The sequence below is a fragment of the Dermacentor albipictus genome, chromosome 6, assembly GCF_038994185.2.
Source record: "Dermacentor albipictus isolate Rhodes 1998 colony chromosome 6, USDA_Dalb.pri_finalv2, whole genome shotgun sequence".
Classification (NCBI taxonomy): Eukaryota; Metazoa; Arthropoda; class Arachnida; order Ixodida; family Ixodidae; genus Dermacentor; species Dermacentor albipictus.
The window spans coordinates 89,682,071-89,701,220 of record NC_091826.1 but is presented as its reverse complement, the minus strand read 5'-3'; positions in this window follow the sequence as shown (position 1 = coordinate 89,701,220).

The following is a 19,150-nucleotide window of genomic DNA, read 5'->3' as shown; positions in this document are numbered from 1 at the left end:
CAATCGACGCCATATTCCCTCGTGCCTCTTAGATTTGCGTATGTCTCGGAGCTTGCTCAACGCTGCGGAAAGAACAAAGTCGGCATCACTCATCCTGCTTGATACGTAGCACCGTTTGCTTACCCGAATGACACTGGAATCAGAGAAACAGGAAGAGCAGTCCAGCCCGTGCAGGAACCGAGAACACAATGATTCGGTCTAAGGGAAACGCAGTTTTCTGTTGGCCTTCCCTCTTTCCACCGCGTTCCTTGAACCCACTTTCCCAAAAGGAGGCACTCGAAAGGCGAAGTGGGCAGTGACCTCGACACGGACGCACGTGCCGTAAGCGCGGTTGAAGTAGAAAGGGGAGAAACAGAAAAAAAAGGCAGGGGGGGGACAAACAGGTTGCACGTGGTTATTTACCGTGCATATTCGAGCGCGAGAGAGCAGAAAATGGTAAAGGAAAGGTAAGAGGGGAGGGAAAAAAATAAACAATGCGTATTCCAAGATACGGCAGCGTTTACAGCGAAATATTGCGATCCGAGGGGTCAGTGACGAGTGCCGTCACGTGAGTTGTCTTCAAGAACCTTGAGCAATGGTTTTGTCTGTACATGCTTACACTTTTGGCGTCCGTTTGCTTTCATGCCTATAAGCGAGAATTCTCATAAGACCGTCATCTTGGAAAACATAAACCAGTACGTTAAGGGCTTGGTCCTTGCAGCAAGTTTTTCCCTAATCAATTATGGCTGCTCGTGCTAGCACCGACGAATTTCGTTTCTTATCTTTTCGAGCTGCTTGTACTCACAACCAGTCACTTTGTTTTCATTTTCGTGAGGTACTGCTACTAACAGCCAATTTAATTTTCTTTTTTACAAATTTCTGAGTTGCTCGTACTAAGAGCCACACATATAGATGCAATTTTTTGGTGAGCTCAAGGTACTGGCTGTGTATCTTTGTTGCAAAATTTTTGAGTGGCTGGTACTAGCAGATACTCATTTACTTGTAATTTTTTAGTTGCTGGTAGTAACCAGTAATTACCGCTAAGTTCACTTGCCACAAACACGTCAACTGTGGCTGTGTAGTACGCTTTGTTGAAAACGAAGCCTTTCTTGAGACGAGGATATTTACAAACAATACGTCGAAAACACTAGATATAAGAAAACGTGCGACAAACGAAGGAATAGACTGTATCTGGCAGACTGCACCGCAAATGAAATAAAATGCCTCAATGGAACACTTAAATGTAACAAATTAATGGAAACTTGCTCTGGGTACACTGATGCGCACGCAAAAATATTGAAATCTGCTGAAATTTCAATATCGTGTATACACTGCAGAGTTGTGCGCAACACATGCAGCTGCAGGAGTTCTTTCCACAAAGAACAAAATACGAGAAAACGGCGCTTGTTAAGTGTCCTATATCGGTGAAACTGGGCAATGATGGCAATAATGAAAAGAAATAGCCCGGACTGAACACAAGAACGCAAACTGCTCATATGGCATTACAAGGGGGTGAGGATATAAAAGACGTTGCGCTAGACTCGATGAACTGGCTCAGTCATCCAGGAACTCGATATCAGGTTCCGGTCCAAGCTCCTCGTCCAGTGCGTCCATGTCAATCTTGCAGGGCGGAAGTGCGGCGATAAACTCCCGAGCACGTTCCTCCCTCCACCGAAGCTCAGCCGAACTCTGGCGACGCTTCCCATCCCTTTCCTCGACCTCCTCCCCAACACGCTTCCGCTTTTGTCCACGTTGACGAACATCTACTTGCTCTCGCAAAGCTTCCCCGTCAGCTTCCTTGCAGGCGGTTTCCAGCATGGCGGTCAGCTTCCCAACTAGTCTCTCGAGAAGCAATCGACGCCATATTCCCTCGTGCCTCTTAGATTTGCGTATGTCTCGGAGCTTGCTCAACGCTGCGGAAAGAACAAAGTCGGCATCACTCATCCTGCTTGATACGTAGCACCGTTTGCTTACCCGAATGACAGTGGAATCAGAGAAACAGGAAGAGCAGTCCAGCCCGTGCAGGAACCGAGAACACAATGATTCGGTCTAAGGGAAACGCAGTTTTCTGTTGGCCTTCCCTCTTTCCACCGCGTTCCTTGAACCCACTTTCCCAAAAGGAGGCACTCGAAAGGCGAAGTGGGCAGTGACCTCGACACGGACGCACGTGCCGTAAGCGCGGTTGAAGTAGAAAGGGGAGAACCAGAAAAAAAAGGCAGGGGGGGGGACAAACAGGTTGCACTGGGTATTTACCGTCCATATTCGAGCGCGAGAGAGCAGAAAATGGTAAAGGAAAGGTAAGAGGGGAGGGAAAAAAATAAACAATGCGTATTCCAAGATACGGCAGCGTTTACAGCGAAATATTGCGATCCGAGGGGTCAGTGACGAGTGCCGTCACGTGAGTTGTCTTCAAGAACCTTGAGCAATGGTTTTGTCTGTACATGCTTACACTTTTGGCGTCCGTTTGCTTTCATGCCTATAAGCGAGAATTCTCATAAGACCGTCATCTTGGAAAACATAAACCAGTACGTTAAGCGCTTGGTCCTTGCAGCAAGTTTTTCCCTAATCAATTATGGCTGCTCGTGCTAGCACCGACGAATTTCGTTTCTTATCTTTTCGAGCTGCTTGTACTCACAACCAGTCACTTTGTTTTCATTTTCGTGAGGTACTGCTACTAACAGCCAATTTAATTTTCTTTTTTACAAATTTCTGAGTTGCTCGTACTAAGAGCCACACATATAGATGCAATTTTTTGGTGAGCTCAAGGTACTGGCTGTGTATCTTTGTTGCAAAATTTTTGAGTGGCTGGTACTAGCAGATACTCATTTACTTGTAATTTTTTTAGTTGCTGGTAGTAACCAGTAATTACCGCTAAGTTTACTTGCCACAAACACGTCAACTGTGGCTGTGTAGTACGCTTTGTTGAAAACGAAGCCTTTCTTGAGACGAGGATATTTACAAACAATACGTCGAAAACACTAGATATAAGAAAACGTGCGACAAAAGAAGGAATAGACTGTATCTGGCAGACTGCACCGCAAATGAAATAAAATGCCTCAATGGAACACTTAAATGTAACAAATTAATGGAAACTTGCTCTGGGTACACTGATGCGCACGCAAAAATATTGAAATCTGCTGAAATTTCAATATCGTGTATACACTGCAGAGTTGTGCGCAACACATGCAGCTGCAGGAGTTCTTTCCACAAAGAACAAAATACGAGAAAACGGCGCTTGTTAAGTGTCCTATATCGGTGTAACTGGGCAATGATGGCAATAATGAAAAGAAATAGCCCGGAGTGAACACAAGAACGCAAACTGCTCATATGGCATTACAAGGGGGTGAGGATATAAAAGACGTTGCGCTAGACTCGATGAACTGGCTCAGTCATCCAGGAACTCGATATCAGGTTCCGGTCCAAGCTCCTCGTCCAGTGCGTCCATGTCAATCTTGCAGGGCGGAAGTGCGGCGATAAACTCCCGAGCACGTTCCTCCCTCCACCGAAGCTCAGCCGAACTCTGGCGACGCTTCCCATCCCTTTCCTCGACCTCCTCCCCAACACGCTTCCGCTTTTGTCCCCGTTGACGAACATCTACTTGCACTCGCAAAGCTTCCCCGTCAGCTTCCTTGCAGGCGGTTTCCAGCATGGCGGTCAGCTTCCCAACTAGTCTCTCGAGAAGCAATCGACGCCATATTCCCTCGTGCCTCTTAGATTTGCGTATGTCTCGGAGCTTGCTCAACGCTGCGGAAAGAACAAAGTCGGCATCACTCATCCTGCTTGATACGTAGCACCGTTTGCTTACCCGAATGACACTGGAATCAGAGAAACAGGAAGAGCAGTCCAGCCCGTGCAGGAACCGAGAACACAATGATTCGGTCTAAGGGAAACGCAGTTTTCTGTTGGCCTTCCCTCTTTCCACCGCGTTCCTTGAACCCACTTTCCCAAAAGGAGGCACTCGAAAGGCGAAGTGGGCAGTGACCTCGACACGGACGCACGTGCCGTAAGCGCGGTTGAAGTAGAAAGGGGAGAACCAGAAAAAAAGGCAGGGGGGGGACAAACAGGTTGCACGTGGTTATTTACCGTGCATATTCGAGCGCGAGAGAGCAGAAAATGGTAAAGGAAAGGTAAGAGGGGTGGGAAAAAAATAAACAATGCGTATTCCAAGATACGGCAGCGTTTACAGCGAAATATTGCGATCCGAGGGGTCAGTGACGAGTGCCGTCACGTGAGTTGTCTTCAAGAACCTTGAGCAATGGTTTTGTCTGTACATGCTTACACTTTTGGCGTCCGTTTGCTTTCATGCCTATAAGCGAGAATTCTCATAAGACCGTCATCTTGGAAAACATAAACCAGTACGTTAAGCGCTTGGTCCTTGCAGCAAGTTTTTCCCTAATCAATTATGGCTGCTCGTGCTAGCACCGACGAATTTCGTTTCTTATCTTTTCGAGCTGCTTGTACTCACAACCAGTCACTTTGTTTTCATTTTCGTGAGGTACTGCTACTAACAGCCAATTTAATTTTCTTTTTTACAAATTTCTGAGTTGCTCGTACTAAGAGCCACACATATAGATGCAATTTTTTGGTGAGCTCAAGGTACTGGCTGTGTATCTTTGTTGCAAAATTTTTGAGTGGCTGGTACTAGCAGATACTCATTTACTTGTAATTTTTTTAGTTGCTGGTAGTAACCAGTAATTACCGCTAAGTTTACTTGCCACAAACACGTCAACTGTGGCTGTGTAGTACGCTTTGTTGAAAACGAAGCCTTTCTTGAGACGAGGATATTTACAAACAATACGTCGAAAACACTAGATATAAGAAAACGTGCGACAAAAGAAGGAATAGACTGTATGTGGCAGACTGCACCGCAAATGAAATAAAATGCCTCAATGGAACACTTAAATGTAACAAATTAATGGAAACTTGCTCTGGGTACACTGATGCGCACGCAAAAATATTGAAATCTGCTGAAATTTCAATATCGTGTATACACTGCAGAGTTGTGCGCAACACATGCAGCTGCAGGAGTTCTTTCCACAAAGAACAAAATACGAGAAAACGGCGCTTGTTAAGTGTCCTATATCGGTGTAACTGGGCAATGATGGCAATAATGAAAAGAAATAGCCCGGACTGAACACAAGAACGCAAACTGCTCATATGGCATTACAAGGGGGTGAGGATATAAAAGACGTTGCGCTAGACTCGATGAACTGGCTCAGTCATCCAGGAACTTGATATCAGGTTCCGGTCCAAGCTCCTCGTCCAGTGCGTCCATGTCAATCTTGCAGGGCGGAAGTGCGGCGATAAACTCCCGAGCACGATCCTCCCTCCACCGAAGCTCAGCCGAACTCTGGCGACGCTTCCCATCCCTTTCCTCGACCTCCTCCCCAACACGCTTCCGCTTTTGTCCCCGTTGACGAACATCTACTTGCACTCGCAAAGCTTCCCCGTCAGCTTCCTTGCAGGCGATTTCCAGCATGGCGGTCAGCTTCCCAACTAGTCTCTCGAGAAGCAATCGACGCCATATTCCCTCGTGCCTCTTAGATTTGCGTATGTCTCGGAGCTTGCTCAACGCTGCGGAAAGAACAAAGTCGGCATCACTCATCCTGCTTGATACGTAGCACCGTTTGCTTACCCGAATGTCACTGGAATCAGAGAAACAGGAAGAGCAGTCCAGCCCGTGCAGGAACCGAGAACACAAATGATTCGGTCTAAGGGAAACGCAGTTTTCTGTTGGCCTTCCCTCTTTCCACCGCGTTCCTTGAACCCACTTTCCCAAAAGGAGGCACTCGAAAGGCGAAGTGGGCAGTGACCTCGACACGGACGCACGTGCCGTAAGCGCGGTTGAAGTAGAAAGGGGAGAACCAGAAAAAAAAGGCAGGGGGGGGACAAACAGGTTGCACGTGGTTATTTACCGTGCATATTCGAGCGCGAGAGAGCAGAAAATGGTAAAGGAAAGGTAAGAGGGGAGGGAAAAAAATAAACAATGCGTATTCCAAGATACGGCAGCGTTTACAGCGAAATATTGCGATCCGAGGGGTCAGTGACGAGTGCTGTCACGTGAGTTGTCTTCAAGAACCTTGAGCAATGGTTTTGTCTGTACATGCTTACACTTTTGGCGTCCGTTTGCTTTCATGCCTGTAAGCGAGAATTCTCATAAGACCGTCATCTTGGAAAACATAAACCAGTACGTTAAGCGCTTGGTCCTTGCAGCAAGTTTTTCCCTAATCAATTATGGCTGCTCGTGCTAGCACCGACGAATTTCGTTTCTTATCTTTTCGAGTTGCTTGTACTCACAACCAGTCACTTTGTTTTCATTTTCGTGAGGTACTGCTACTAACAGCCAATTTAATTTTCTTTTTTACAAATTTCTGAGTTGCTCGTACTAAGAGCCACACATATAGATGCAATTTTTTGGTGAGCTCAAGGTACTGGCTGTGTATCTTTGTTGCAAAATTTTTGAGTGGCTGGTACTAGCAGATACTCATTTACTTGTAATTTTTTCAGTTGCTGGTAGTAAGCAGTAATTACCGCTAAGTTTACTTGCCACAAACACGTCAACTGTGGCTGTGTAGTACGCTTTGTTGAAAACGAAGCCTTTCTTGAGACGAGGATATTTACAAACAATACGTCGAAAACACTAGATATAAGAAAACGTGCGACAAAAGAAGGAATAGACTGTATCTGGCAGACTGCACCGCAAATGAAATAAAATGCCTCAATGGAACACTTAAATGTAACAAATTAATGGAAACTTGCTCTGGGTACACTGATGCGCACGCAAAAATATTGAAATCTGCTGAAATTTCAATATCGTGTATACACTGCAGAGTTGTGCGCAACACATGCAGCTGCAGGAGTTCTTTCCACAAAGAACAAAATACGAGAAAACGGCGCTTGTTAAGTGTCCTATATCGGTGTAACTGGGCAATGATGGCAATAATGAAAAGAAATAGCCCGGACTGAACACAAGAACGCAAACTGCTCATATGGCATTACAAGGGGGTGAGGATATAAAAGACGTTGCGCTAGACTCGATGAACTGGCTCAGTCATCCAGGAACTCGATATCAGGTTCCGGTCCAAGCTCCTCGTCCAGTGCGTCCATGTCAATCTTGCAGGGCGGAAGTGCGGCGATAAACTCCCGAGCACGTTCCTCCCTCCACCGAAGCTCAGCCGAACTCTGGCGACGCTTCCCATCCCTTTCCTCGACCTCCTCCCCAACACGCTTCCGCTTTTGTCCCCGTTGACGAACATCTACTTGCACTCGCAAAGCTTCCCCGTCAGCTTCCTTGCAGGCGGTTTCCAGCATGGCGGTCAGCTTCCCAACTAGTCTCTCGAGAAGCAATCGACGCCATATTCCCTCGTGCCTCTTAGATTTGCGTATGTCTCGGAGCTTGCTCAACGCTGCGGAAAGAACAAAGTCGGCATCACTCATCCTGCTTGATACGTAGCACCGTTTGCTTACCCGAATGACACTGGAATCAGAGAAACAGGAAGAGCAGTCCAGCCCGTGCAGGAACCGAGAACACAATGATTCGGTCTAAGGGAAACGCAGTTTTCTGTTGGCCTTCCCTCTTTCCACCGCGTTCCTTGAACCCACTTTCCCAAAAGGAGGCACTCGAAAGGCGAAGTGGGCAGTGACCTCGACACGGACGCACGTGCCGTAAGCGCGGTTGAAGTAGAAAGGGGAGAACCAGAAAAAAAAGGCAGGGGGGGGACAAACAGGTTGCACGTGGTTATTTACCGTGCATATCCGAGCGCGAGAGAGCAGAAAATGGTAAAGGAAAGGTAAGAGGGGAGGGAAAAAAATAAACAATGCGTATTCCAAGATACGGCAGCGTTTACAGCGAAATATTGCGATCCGAGGGGTCAGTGACGAGTGCCGTCACGTGAGTTGTCTTCAAGAACCTTGAGCAATGGTTTCGTCTGTACATGCTTACACTTTTGGCGTCCGTTTGCTTTCATGCCTATAAGCGAGAATTCTCATAAGACCGTCATCTTGGAAAACATAAACCAGTACGTTAAGCGCTTGGTCCTTGCAGCAAGTTTTTCCCTAATCAATTATGGCTGCTCGTGCTAGCACCGACGAATTTCGTTTCTTATCTTTTCGAGTTGCTTGTACTCACAACCAGTCACTTTGTTTTCATTTTCGTGAGGTACTGCTACTAACAGCCAATTTAATTTTCTTTTTTACAAATTTCTGAGTTGCTCGTACTAAGAGCCACACATATAGATGCAATTTTTTGGTGAGCACAAGGTACTGGCTGTGTATCTTTGTTGCAAAATTTTTGAGTGGCTGGTACTAGCAGATACTCATTTACTTGTAATTTTTTTAGTTGCTGGTAGTAACCAGTAATTACCGCTAAGTTTACTTGCCACAAACACGTCAACTGTGGCTGTGTAGTACGCTTTGTTGAAAACGAAGCCTTTCTTGAGACGAGGATATTTACAAACAATACGTCGAAAACACTAGATATAAGAAAACGTGCGACAAAAGAAGGAATAGACTGTATCTGGCAGACTGCACCGCAAATGAAATAAATTGCCTCAATGGAACACTTAAATGTAACAAATTAATGGAAACTTGCTCTGGGTACACTGATGCGCACGCAAAAATATTGAAATCTGCTGAAATTTCAATATCGTGTATACACTGCAGAGTTGTGCGCAACACATGCAGCTGCAGGAGTTCTTTCCACAAAGAACAAAATACGAGAAAACGGCGCTTGTTAAGTGTCCTATATCGGTGTAACTGGGCAATGATGGCAATAATGAAAAGAAATAGCCCGGACTGAACACAAGAACGCAAACTGCTCATATGGCATTACAAGGGGGTGAGGATATAAAAGACGTTGCGCTAGACTCGATGACCTGGCTCAGTCATCCAGGAACTCGATATCAGGTTCCGGTCCAAGCTCCTCGTCCAGTGCGTCCATGTCAATCTTGCAGGGCGGAAGTGCGGCGATAAACTCCCGAGCACGTTCCTCCCTCCACCGAAGCTCAGCCGAACTCTGGCGACGCTTCCCATCCCTTTCCTCGACCTCCTCCCCAATACGCTTCCGCTTTTGTCCCCGTTGACGAACATCTACTTGCACTCGCAAAGCTTCCCCGTCAGCTTCCTTGCAGGCGGTTTCCAGCATGGCGGTCAGCTTCCCAACTAGTCTCTCGAGAAGCAATCGACGCCATATTCCCTCGTGCCTCTTAGATTTGCGTATGTCTCGGAGCTTGCTCAACGCTGCGGAAAGAACAAAGTCGGCATCACTCATCCTGCTTGATACGTAGCACCGTTTGCTTACCCGAATGACACTGGAATCAGAGAAACAGGAAGAGCAGTCCAGCCCGTGCAGGAACCGAGAACACAATGATTCGGTCTAAGGGAAACGCAGTTTTCTGTTGGCCTTCCCTCTTTCCACCGCGTTCCTTGAACGCACTTTCCCAAAAGGAGGCACTCGAAAGGCGAAGTGGGCAGTGACCTCGACACGGACGCACGTGCCGTAAGCGCGGTTGAAGTAGAAAGGGGAGAACCAGAAAAAAAAGGCAGGGGGGGGACAAACAGGTTGCACGTGGTTATTTACCGTGCATATTCGAGCGCGAGAGAGCAGAAAATGGTAAAGGAAAGGTACGAGGGGAGGGAAAAAAATAAACAATGCGTATTCCAAGATACGGCAGCGTTTACAGCGAAATATTGCGATCCGAGGGGTCAGTGACGAGTGCCGTCACGTGAGTTGTCTTCAAGAACCTTGAGCAATGGTTTTGTCTGTACATGCTTACACTTTTGGCGTCCGTTTGCTTTCATGCCTATAAGCGAGAATTCTCATAAGACCGTCATCTTGGAAAACATAAACCAGTACGTTAAGCGCTTGGTCCTTGCAGCAAGTTTTTCCCTAATCAATTATGGCTGCTCGTGCTAGCACCGACGAATTTCGTTTCTTATCTTTTCGAGTTGCTTGTACTCACAACCAGTCACTTTGTTTTCATTTTCGTGAGGTACTGCTACTAACAGCCAATTTAATTTTCTTTTTTACAAATTTCTGAGTTGCTCGTACTAAGAGCCACACATATAGATGCACTTTTTTGGTGAGCTCAAGGTACTGGCTGTGTATCTTTGTTGCAAAATTTTTGAGTGGCTGGTACTAGCAGATACTCATTTACTTGTAATTTTTTTAGTTGCTGGTAGTAACCAGTAATTACCGCTAAGTTTACTTGCCACAAACACGTCAACTGTGGCTGTGTAGTACGCTTTGTTGAAAACGAAGCCTTTCTTGAGACGAGGATATTTACAAACAATACGTCGAAAACACTAGATATAAGAAAACGTGCGACAAAAGAAGGAATAGACTGTATCTGGCAGACTGCACCGCAAATGAAATAAAATGCCTCAATGGAACACCTAAATGTAACAAATTAATGGAAACTTGCTCTGGGTACACTTATGCGCACGCAAAAATATTGAAATCTGCTGAAATTTCAATATCGTGTATACACTGCAGAGTTGTGCGCAACACATGCAGCTGCAGGAGTTCTTTCCACAAAGAACAAAATACGAGAAAACGGCGCTTGTTAAGTGTCCTATATCGGTGTAACTGGGCAATGATGGCAATAATGAAAAGAAATAGCCCGGACTGAACACAAGAACGCAAACTGCTCATATGGCATTACAAGGGGCTGAGGATATAAAAGACGTTGCGCTAGACTCGATGAACTGGCTCAGTCATCCAGGAACTCGATATCAGGTTCCGGTCCAAGCTCCTCGTCCAGTGCGTCCATGTCAATCTTGCAGGGCGGAAGTGCGGCGATAAACTCCCGAGCACGTTCCTCCCTCCACCGAAGCTCAGCCGAACTCTGGCGACGCTTCCCATCCCTTTCCTCGACCTCCTCCCCAACACGCTTCCGCTTTTGTCCCCGTTGACGAACATCTACTTGCACTCGCAAAGCTTCCCCGTCAGCTTCCTTGCAGGCGGTTTCCAGCATGGCGGTCAGCTTCCCAACTAGTCTCTCGAGAAGCAATCGACGCCATATTCCCTCGTGCCTCTTAGATTTGCGTATGTCTCGGAGCTTGCTCAACGCTGCGGAAAGAACAAAGTCGGCATCACTCATCCTGCTTGATACGTAGCACCGTTTGCTTACCCGAATGACACTGGAATCAGAGAAACAGGAAGAGCAGTCCAGCCCGTGCAGGAACCGAGAACACAATGATTCGGTCTAAGGGAAACGCAGTTTTCTGTTGGCCTTCCCTCTTTCCATCGCGTTCCTTGAACCCACTTTCCCAAAAGGAGGCACTCGAAAGGCGAAGTGGGCAGTGACCTCGACACGGACGCACGTGCCGTAAGCGCGGTTGAAGTAGAAAGGGGAGAACCAGAAAAAAAAGGCAGGGGGGGGACAAACAGGTTGCACGTGGTTATTTACCGTGCATATTCGAGCGCGAGAGAGCAGAAAATGGTAAAGGAAAGGTAAGAGGGGAGGGAAAAAAATAAACAATGCGTATTCCAAGATACGGCAGCGTTTACAGCGAAATATTGCGATCCGAGGGGTCAGTGACGAGTGCCGTCACGTGAGTTGTCTTCAAGAACCTTGAGCAATGGTTTTGTCTGTACATGCTTACACTTTTGGCGTCCATTTGCTTTCATGCCTATAAGCGAGAATTCTCATAAGACCGTCATCTTGGAAAACATAAACCAGTACGTTAAGCGCTTGGTCCTTGCAGCAAGTTTTTCCCTAATCAATTATGGCTGCTCGTGCTAGCACCGACGAATTTCGTTTCTTATCTTTTCGAGTTGCTTGTACTCACAACCAGTCACTTTGTTTTCATTTTCGTGAGGTACTGCTACTAACAGCCAATTTAATTTTCTTTTTTACAAATTTCTGAGTTGCTCGTACTAAGAGCCACACATATAGATGCAATTTTTTGGTGAGCTCAAGGTACTGGCTGTGTATCTTTGTTGCAAAATTTTTGAGTGGCTGGTACTAGCAGATACTCATTTACTTGTAATTTTTTTAGTTGCTGGTAGTAACCAGTAATTACCGCTAAGTTTACTTGCCACAAACACGTCAACTGTGGTTGTGTAGTACGCTTTGTTGAAAACGAAGCCTTTCTTGAGACGAGGATATTTACAAACAATACGTCGAAAACACTAGATATAAGAAAACGTGCGACAAAAGAAGGAATAGACTGTATCTGGCAGACTGCACCGCAAATGAAATAAAATGCCTCAATGGAACGCTTAAATGTAACAAATTAATGGAAACTTGCTCTGGGTACACTGATGCGCACGCAAATATATTGAAATCTGCTGAAATTTCAATATCGTGTATACACTGCAGAGTTGTGCGCAACACATGCAGCTGCAGGAGTTCTTTCCACAAAGAACAAAATACGAGAAAACGGCGCTTGTTAAGTGTCCTATATCGGTGTAACTGGGCAATGATGGCAATAATGAAAAGAAATAGCCCGGACTGAACACAAGAACGCAAACTGCTCATATGGCATTACAAGGGGGTGAGGATATAAAAGACGTTGCGCTAGACTCGATGAACTGGCTCAGTCATCCAGGAACTCGATATCAGGTTCCGGTCCAAGCTCCTCGTCCAGTGCTCCCATGTCAATCTTGCAGGGCGGAAGTGCGGCGATAAACTCCCGAGCACGTTCCTCCCTCCACCGAAGCTCAGCCGAACTCTGGCGACGCTTCCCATCCCTTTCCTCGACCTCCTCCCCAACACGCTTCCGCTTTTGTCCCCGTTGACGAACATCTACTTGCACTCGCAAAGCTTCCCCGTCAGCTTCCTTGCAGGCGGTTTCCAGCATGGCGGTCAGCTTCCCAACTAGTCTCTCGAGAAGCAATCGACGCCATATTCCCTCGTGCCTCTTAGATTTGCGTATGTCTCGGAGCTTGCTCAACGCTGCGGAAAGAACAAAGTCGGCATCACTCATCCTGCTTGATACGTAGCACCGTTTGCTTACCCGAATGACACTGGAATCAGAGAAACAGGAAGAGCAGTCCAGCCCGTGCAGGAACCGAGAACACAATGATTCGGTCTAAGGGAAACGCAGTTTTCTGTTGGCCTTCCCTCTTTCCACCGCGTTCCTTGAACCCACTTTCCCAAAAGGAGGCACTCGAAAGGCGAAGTGGGCAGTGACCTCGACACGGACGCACGTGCCGTAAGCGCGGTTGAAGTAGAAAGGGGAGAACCAGAAAAAAAAGGCAGGGGGGGGACAAACAGGTTGCACGTGGTTATTTACCGTGCATATTCGAGCGCGAGAGAGCAGAAAATGGTAAAGGAAAGGTAAGAGGGGAGGGAAAAAAATAAACAATGCGTATTCCAAGATACGGCAGCGTTTACAGCGAAATATTGCGATCCGAGGGGTCAGTGACGAGTGCCGTCACGTGAGTTGTCTTCAAGAACCTTGAGCAATGGTTTTGTCTGTACATGCTTACACTTTTGGCGTCCGTTTGCTTTCATGCCTATAAGCGAGAATTCTCATAAGACCGTCATCTTGGAAAACATAAACCAGTACGTTAAGCGCTTGGTCCTTGCAGCAAGTTTTTCCCTAATCAATTATGGCTGCTCGTGCTAGCACCGACGAATTTCGTTTCTTATCTTTTCGAGTTGCTTGTACTCACAACCAGTCACTTTGTTTTCATTTTCGTGAGGTACTGCTACTAACAGCCAATTTAATTTTCTTTTTTACAAATTTCTGAGTTGCTCGTACTAAGAGCCACACATATAGATGCAATTTTTTGGTGAGCTCAAGGTACTGGCTGTGTATCTTTGTTGCAAAATTTTTGAGTGGCTGGTACTAGCAGATACTCATTTACTTGTAATTTTTTTAGTTGCTGGTAGTAACCAGTAATTACCGCTAAGTTTACTTGCCACAAACACGTCAACTGTGGCTTTGTAGTACGCTTTGTTGAAAACGAAGCCTTTCTTGAGACGAGGATATTTACAAACAATACGTCGAAAACACTAGATATAAGAAAACGTGCGACAAAAGAAGGAATAGACTGTATCTGGCAGACTGCACCGCAAATGAAATAAAATGCCTCAATGGAACACTTAAATGTAACAAATTAATGGAAACTTGCTCTGGGTACACTGATGCGCACGCAAAAATATTGAAATCTGCTGAAATTTCAATATCGTGTATACACTGCAGAGTTGTGCGCAACACATGCAGCTGCAGGAGTTCTTTCCACAAAGAACAAAATACGAGAAAACGGCGCTTGTTAAGTGTCCTATATCGGTGTAACTGGGCAATGATGGCAATAATGAAAAGAAATAGCCCGGACTGAACACAAGAACGCAAACTGCTCATATGGCATTACAAGGGGGTGAGGATATAAAAGACGTTGCGCTAGACTCGATGAACTGGCTCAGTCATCCAGGAACTCGATATCAGGTTCCGGTCCAAGCTCCTCGTCCAGTGCGTCCATGTCAATCTTGCAGGGCGGAAGTGCGGCGATAAACTCCCGAGCACGTTCCTCCCTCCACCGAAGCTCAGCCGAACTCTGGCGACGCTTCCCATCCCTTTCCTCGACCTCCTCCCCAACACGCTTCCGCTTTTGTCCCCGTTGACGAACATCTACTTGCACTCGCAAAGCTTCCCCGTCAGCTTCCTTGCAGGCGGTTTCCAGCATGGCGGTCAGCTTCCCAACTAGTCTCTCGAGAAGCAATCGACGCCATATTCCCTCGTGCCTCTTAGATTTGCGTATGTCTCGGAGCTTGCTCAACGCTGCGGAAAGAACAAAGTCGGCATCACTCATCCTGCTTGATACGTAGCACCGTTTGCTTACCCGAATGACACTGGAATCAGAGAAACAGGAAGAGCAGTCCAGCCCGTGCAGGAACCGAGAACACAATGATTCGGTCTAAGGGAAACGCAGTTTTCTGTTGGCCTTCCCTCTTTCCACCGCGTTCCTTGAACCCACTTTCCCAAAAGGAGGCACTCGAAAGGCGAAGTGGGCAGTGACCTCGACACGGACGCACGTGCCGTAAGCGCGGTTGAAGTAGAAAGGGGAGAACCAGAAAAAAAAGGCAGGGGGGGGGACAAACAGGTTGCACGTGGTTATTTACCGTGCATATTCGAGCGCGAGAGAGCAGAAAATGGTAAAGGAAAGGTAAGAGGGGAGGGAAAAAAATAAACAATGCGTATTCCAAGATACGGCAGCGTTTACAGCGAAATATTGCGATCCGAGGGGTCAGTGACGAGTGCCGTCACGTGAGTTGTCTTCAAGAACCTTGAGCAATGGTTTTGTCTGTACATGCTTACACTTTTGGCGTCCGTTTGCGTTCATGCCTATAAGCGAGAATTCTCATAAGACCGTCATCTTGGAAAACATAAACCAGTACGTTAAGCGCTTGGTCCTTGCAGCAAGTTTTTCCCTAATCAATTATGGCTGCTCGTGCTAGCACCGACGAATTTCGTTTCTCATCTTTTCGAGTTGCTTGTACTCACAACCAGTCACTTTGTTTTCATTTTCGTGAGGTACTGCTACTAACAGCCAATTTAATTTTCTTTTTTACAAATTTCTGAGTTGCTCGTACTAAGAGCCACACATATAGATGGAATTTTTTGGTGAGCTCAAGGTACTGGCTGTGTATCTTTGTTGCAAAATTTTTGAGTGGCTGGTACTAGCAGATACTCAATTACTTGTAATTTTTTTAGTTGCTGGTAGTAACCAGTAATTACCGCTAAGTTTAATTGCCACAAACACGTCAACTGTGGCTGTGTAGTACGCTTTGTTGAAAACGAAGCCTTTCTTGAGACGAGGATATTTACAAACAATACGTCGAAAACACTAGATATAAGAAAACGTGCGACAAAAGAAGGAATAGACTGTATCTGGCAGACTGCACCGCAAATGAAATAAAATGCCTCAATGGAACACTTAAATGTAACAAATTAATGGAAACTTGCTCTGGGTACACTTATGCGCACGCAAAAATATTGAAATCTGCTGAAATTTCAATATCGTGTATACACTGCAGAGTTGTGCGCAACACATGCAGCTGCAGGAGTTCTTTCCACAAAGAACAAATACGAGAAAACGGCGCTTGTTAAGTGTCCTATATCGGTGTAACTGGGCAATGATGGCAATAATGAAAAGAAATAGCCCGGACTGAACACAAGAACGCAAACTGCTCATATGGCATTACAAGGGGGTGAGGATATAAAAGACGTTGCGCTAGACTCGATGAACTGGCTCAGTCATCCAGGAACTCGATATCAGGTTCCGGTCCAAGCTCCTCGTCCAGTGCGTCCATGTCAATCTTGCAGGGCGGAAGTGCGGCGATAAACTCCCGAGCACGTTCCTCCCTCCACCGAAGCTCAGCCGAACTCTGGCGACGCTTCCCATCCCTTTCCTCGACCTCCTCCCCAACACGCTTCCGCTTTTGTCCCCGTTGACGAACATCTACTTGCACTCGCAAAGCTTCCCCGTCAGCTTCCTTGCAGGCGGTTTCCAGCATGGCGGTCAGCTTCCCAACTAGTCTCTCGAGAAGCAATCGACGCCATATTCCCTCGTGCCTCTTAGATTTGCGTATGTCTCGGAGCTTGCTCAACGCTGCGGAAAGAACAAAGTCGGCATCACTCATCCTGCTTGATACGTAGCACCGTTTGCTTACCCGAATGACACTGGAATCAGAGAAACAGGAAGAGCAGTCCAGCCCGTGCAAGAACCGAGAACACAATGATTCGGTCTAAGGGAAACGCAGTTTTCTGTTGGCCTTCCCTCTTTCCGCCGCGTTCCTTGAACCCACTTTCCCAAAAGGAGGCACTCGAAAGGCGAAGTGGGCAGTGACCTCGACACGGACGCACGTGCCGTAAGCGCGGTTGAAGTAGAAAGGGGAGAACCAGAAAAAAAAGGCAGGGGGGGGGGGACAAACAGGTTGCACGTGGTTATTTACCGTGCATATTCGAGCGCGAGAGAGCAGAAAATGGTAAAGGAAAGGTAAGAGGGGAGGGAAAAAAATAAACAATGCGTATTCCAAGATACGGCAGCGTTTACAGCGAAATATTGCGATCCGAGGGGTCAGTGACGAGTGCCGTCACGTGAGTTGTCTTCAAGAACCTTGAGCAATGGTTTTGTCTGTACATGCTTACACTTTTGGCGTCCGTTTGCTTTCATGCCTATAAGCGAGAATTCTCATAAGACCGTCATCTTGGAAAACATAAACCAGTACGTTAAGCGCTTGGTCCTTGCAGCAAGTTTTTCCCTAATCAATTATGGCTGCTCGTGCTAGCACCGACGAATTTCGTTTCTTATCTTTTCGAGCTGCTTGTACTCACAACCAGTCACTTTGTTTTCATTTTCGTGAGGTACTGCTACTAACAGCCAATTTAATTTTCTTTTTTACAAATTTCTGAGTTGCTCGTACTAAGAGCCACACATATAGATGCAATTTTTTGGTGAGCTCAAGGTACTGGCTGTGTATCTTTGTTGCAAAATTTTTGAGTGGCTGGTACTAGCAGATACTCATTTACTTGTAATTTTTTTAGTTGCTGGTAGTAACCAGTAATTACCGCTAAGTTTACTTGCCACAAACACGTCAACTGTGGCTGTGTAGTACGCTTTGTTGAAAACGAAGCCTTTCTTGAGACGAGGATATTTACAAACAATACGTCGAAAACACTAGATATAAGAAAACGTGCGACAAAAGAAGGAATAGACTGTATCTGGCAGACTGCACCGCAAATGAAATAAAATGCCTCAATGGAACACTTAAATGTAACAAATTAATGGAAACTTGCTCTGGGTACACTGATGCGCACGCAAAAATATTGAAATCTGCTGAAATTTCAATATCGTGTATACACTGCAGAGTTGTGCGCAACACATGCAGCTGCAGGAGTTCTTTCCACAAAGAACAAAATACGAGAAAACGGCGCTTGTTAAGTGTCCTATATCGGTGTAACTGGGCAATGATGGCAATAATGAAAAGAAATAGCCCGGACTGAACACAAGAACGCAAACTGCTCATATGGCATTACAAGGAGGTGAGGATATAAAAGACGTTGCGCTAGACTCGATGAACTGGCTCAGTCATCCAGGAACTCGATATCAGGTTCCGGTCCAAGCTCCTCGTCCAGTGCGTCCATGTCAATCTTGCAGGGCGGAAGTGCGGCGATAAACTCCCGAGCACGTTCCTCCCTCCACCGAAGCTCAGCCGAACTCTGGCGACGCTTCCCATCCCTTTCCTCGACCTCCTCCCCAACACGCTTCCGCTTTTGTCCCCGTTGACGAACATCTACTTGCACTCGCAAAGCTTCCCCGTCAGCTTCCTTGCAGGCGGTTTCCAGCATGGCGGTCAGCTTCCCAACTAGTCTCTCGAGAAGCAATCGACGCCATATTCCCTCGTGCCTCTTAGATTTGCGTATGTCTCGGAGCTTGCTCAACGCTGCGGAAAGAACAAAGTCGGCATCACTCATCCTGCTTGATACGTAGCACCGTTTGCTTACCCGAATGACACTGGAATCAGAGAAACAGGAAGAGCAGTCCAGCCCGTGCAGGAACCGAGAACACAATGATTCGGTCTAAGGGAAACGCAGTTTTCTGTTGGCCTTCCCTCTTTCCACCGCGTTCCTTGAACCCACTTTCCCAAAAGGAGGCACTCGAAAGGCGAAGTGGGCAGTGACCTCGACACGGACGCACGTGCCGTAAGCGCGGTTGAAGTAGAAAGGGGAGAACCAGAAAAAAAAGGCAGGGGGGGGGACAAACAGGTTGCACGTGGTTATTTACCGTGCATATTCGAGCGCGAGAGAGCAGAAAATGGTAAAGGAAAGGTAAGAGGGGAGGGAAAAAAATAAACAATGCGTATTCCAAGATACGGCAGCGTTTACAGCGAAATATTGCGATCCGAGGGGTCAGTGACGAGTGCCGTCACGTGAGTTGTCTTCAAGAACCTTGAGCAATGGTTTTGTCTGTACATGCTTACACTTTTGGCGTCCGTTTGCTTTCATGCCTATAAGCGAGAATTCTCATAAGACCGTCATCTTGGAAAACATAAACCAGTACGTTAAGCGCTTGGTCCTTGCAGCAAGTTTTTCCCTAATCAATTATGGCTGCTCGTGCTAGCACCGACGAATTTCGTTTCTTATCTTTTCGAGCTGCTTGTACTCACAACCAGTCACTTTGTTTTCATTTTCGTGAGGTACTGCTACTAACAGCCAATTT